The following is a 4046-nucleotide window of genomic DNA, read 5'->3' as shown; positions in this document are numbered from 1 at the left end:
AAGACCCCAAATGAGATGGATTGACACAATAACTAGGATAATGGGGGTAGGTGTGTCAGACACAGTGAGTCTGGCTCAGAATAGGGCTGGGTTTAGAGCTATTGTACACAGGGCCACCATGAGTCACAGGCAACTTGATGGCATATAACAATGTCAACAACAAGCCAAAGGAATAATAGCAAGGGATAACAAATAGAAGAAAGTGTTCATTATCATTGGGTAAGTCAATGAACTTAACATAATATGTATAATGTGGGTTGTTGATGAGTCAATAACCTGAATTATGTGGAAAACAAAACCTGGCTTGCTGAAAGTGAGGAGGGCTTGAGATTCTTGCTATAGAAAATCAAAGGTGGTTGTTGTTGTCATTGTGTACCATCAAGTTGGCACCAACTCATAACTGACTCTCTGGTGAGTTTTCAGAGACAGTTATTTGCTTGGGAGGAGATTGCCCATCCTTCTTCCAATCAAAGATTACAGATGTAATATGGATTACATCTCAACATCAAGAAGACAAAAATCTTCACCATTGGACAGATATGTATCATCTGGATAAATGGAGAAAAGTTTGAAGTTGTCAACAGTTTCATCTAAGTTAGATCCACACCCTTGATACCAGCAGTCAGGAGGTCAGGAGATGCATTGCATTAGGAAACTCTGCTGTCAGGGACCTCTCCAAATTACTGAAGAGCAATGATGCCAGTTTAAAGACTAAAGTGTGCTGGATTCAGGCCATGGTCTTTTCTCAATCAATTGCTATGTATCTGAGAGGTGAATAAGGATGATACAAAAATTGATGCCTTTGAGCTGTGGTGTTGGGGAAAAGTGCTGAATAGCCCATGGACTGCTAAAAGAATCAACAGATCTTGGAGAAAGTACAGCTAGAATGCTCCTTGCCAGCAAAGATAACAAAACTTTGTCTGACATGCTTTGGGCATGTTACTAGGAGAGGTTATTCCTTGAAGAGGATCATCATGCTTGGAAAGGGGGAGGGTCAGTGAACAAGAGTGAACAAGTGAAGAAGACCCTCAATGAGATGGATTGACAGTGACCGAAGTAATGGGCTTAAGTATGTCAGAGATGATGATGATGATGGAACAAAATACAACAGGGTCCAAAACTTTTGTGTATAGGGTCACTATGAATCATATTCAATGACACCTAACAAGAACAAAAACATAATGTTTCCAGAGTTACTAACTAAAAATAATCATTCAACCATAAAGAGAAATAACATTGAGGTAAAGCAACAACATGGGATAAATCTCAAAAAAAGTTAAATAGAAGTCAGACACAAAAGAACCAATATTGTATGATCCCAATTACTCGTAATATCTAGAATGGGTAACAGTCCACTAGAGACAGGAAGTAGATTAGTGGTTAGCAGGAGGATGACTAGTGCGGTATAGTGAGTTATTATATAATGGGGACCATGAATCTGCTTGAGTTTATGGCAAAGTTTTGGTAATAGATGGTGACAATGGTTACACAACATTGCGAACATATTAAAGTCACATAAAATTATTAAAGTGACAAATGTTATGTTTAAATATGTTCAACCACAAAATTTAATTTTCTTTTATTTTATTATTTTTTGTGTGTTTACCGTCAAATTGGATCTGACCCATACAGGAGGAGATCGTCTCTCCTTCTCCAGCGGACCGTCTGGTTGATTCAAACCACGCACCTCTGGGATTGCAGTTCAGCTTCTTGCCAGTAGGACACCAGATCTCCCTCTATCACAAAATTTTAAACAACAAAATTACAAAAAGTCCAATTAAATTTCTATTTAAAGTAAATAAGTTTATGTTTGGATTTTGTTCAGTATAAATATGTTCCAAATAATTCATGGGATATATTATTATTGTTCACCTGACTTTCAAATAAATCAAAACAATCTGCCCTCCAGACTTGAACTGCTTCACACAGGAGGGGCTCCAATTGGAAACTCTTGGCAAGACCCAACCGACTTTTAAATATAAAGGCCTGACTGATTTAAACAAGAAGCTTCCAGACCACAGTGGCTTGGTAATTAAATAAAAATGGCCAATCAGCTTACACTGGATTGTTAGCAAAATAAAAATTAATCAAACAGTTTACACCTGACTTTCAAATAGATCAAAACAATCTACCTCCCGCAGACCCTCCGCAGATTTCTCAGGGCACTGAGGGCCTGTGACAGACCCATGGCAGAGTGCAGCTGACTCGATCTCACTGGAGCCAAACAGAACACGGGAGTGTGGCTGGTCAAGGTTCCTAAATACTTGTCCCAGTAGTGGACAAAAGTTCCAGGAAGAGGCGAAGTTGGGAAACTGCGGATTGCCAAGACTCAAGGAAGGACAGAGGTCATTTACCTTGAATGAAGATCTTGCAAATATTCATGATATCGGCCAAAAACCAGCTTCAGTCAGTGCACCTAGAGAACATCCATTTGTCTTGCAGAGCATTGGTGGACAGACATTAACAGTGTTTACCGAAAGCTCATCAGATAAACTTTCATTGGAAGGAATAGTGGTACAAAGAGCTGAATGTCGACCTGCTGCCAGTGAAAACTACATGAGATTAAAAAGATTGCAAATAAAGAATCTTCCAAGCCAGTAAGACTTTCCCAACAGCTGGACAAAGTTGTAACAACCAATTACAAACCTGTTGCTAACCATCAATACAATATTGAATATGAAAGGAAAAAGAAAGAAGACAGAAAGCGAGCTCAAGCTGATAAACAATATCTTTTAGATATGCTGTTTACCGCTTTTGAGAAGCATCAGTATTATAACCTGAAGGACTTGGTGGACATCACAAAGCATCCTGTGCTATACCTGAAGGAAATCTTAAGAGAAATTGGTATTCAGAATGTAAAAGGGACCCACAAAAACACATGGGAGCTGAAGCCAGAATATAGACATTACCAAGGGAAGAGAAGAGTGATTGAGAAGAGAGCTAACACAGGATGCCTGGTGGTGCTCCTGTTCCACCTGGACCCTCCTGCGTGCCGTGCCATCACCTGATAGGAGTCTCTTCATTTTTCTAGCTAGGTTTTTCCAACAGTAGTTCTTGTAAAGTTTGTTGAGCGTTCTTTCTTCAGCTGGTTTTTTTGTTTGTTTGCTTGCTTTTTTTTTTTTAGTTGGTTTTTTAAAGAAGAAAGGACAGACTTATTTATAGACTTTTATTAAACCAAATTATTCATAATAGAGAAAAAACAAAACAAAACAACAATCTATCTTCCAGAACCCAACTACTTCACACAGGAGACAGCTCCAATTGGAGACTCATAGGCAGGATTCACCCGATCTTTAAATATAAAAGTCTACCCACCAGGTCCTGATTGATTTAAACAAGAGGCTACCAGCCCATCGCTATTTGTCTAGTTGTGATTAATTGACTATGCAAAGGCATTTCACTGTGTGGATTATATCAAGTTGTGGCTGACACTAAGAAGAATGGGAATCCCAGAACAATTGTGCTCGTGTGAAACCTATACCTTGACCAGGAGGCTGTTGTGCAAACAGAGCAAGGGAACATTGCATGGTTTAAAATTGAGATGGGAGTGTGTCAGGGTTGTATTCTCTCTCCATATGTATTTCATCTGAATGCTGAGCAAATTATTCTAGACGCTGGACCCTATGAAGAGGAGTGTGGCATCAGGATCAGAGAGAAACTCATCTATAACCTGTTATGCAGATGACACAACCTTTCTTGCTGAAAGGGAGAATGGCTCGAAGCACTTAATGCAGAAGATCAAGGAATGCAGGTTTAGGTAAGAATTGCATCTCAAGGTCAAGAAAACAAAGATTCTTACCACTGAACTGATAGGTAACATCATGATGGATAGAGAGGAGACTGAAATTGTCAACAGCTTCATCTTGCTTGAATCCATAATTAGCACCTTTGGTACCAGCAGTCAGGAAATAAGGAGACACATTGCCCTGGGAAAGTCTGTAATTACGGACCTCTCCAAATTATTGAGGAGTAATGATGTCAGTTTGAGGACTAAGGTGTATCTGATTCAAGCCATGAGATGGATTTAGTCAATCACTGGGGAAACA

The 4046-nt window shown here is 39.4% G+C and overlaps 1 pseudogene; it reads left to right on the top strand.

Annotated features, from left to right (window-relative positions):
• Nucleotides 1-2207: 2207 nt before the first annotated feature.
• Nucleotides 2208-3008, top strand: LOC102861024 (annotated as a pseudogene).
• Nucleotides 3009-4046: the final 1038 nt, after the last annotated feature.

The sequence above is a fragment of the Elephantulus edwardii genome, unplaced genomic scaffold (genome assembly GCF_000299155.1).
Source record: "Elephantulus edwardii isolate Elephantulus edwardi_28Jun2011 unplaced genomic scaffold, EleEdw1.0 scaffold00321, whole genome shotgun sequence".
Taxonomy (NCBI): domain Eukaryota; kingdom Metazoa; phylum Chordata; class Mammalia; order Macroscelidea; family Macroscelididae; genus Elephantulus; species Elephantulus edwardii.
Note: the sequence above shows the minus strand (reverse complement) of the source record. Positions and strands in the feature narration are given on the sequence as shown.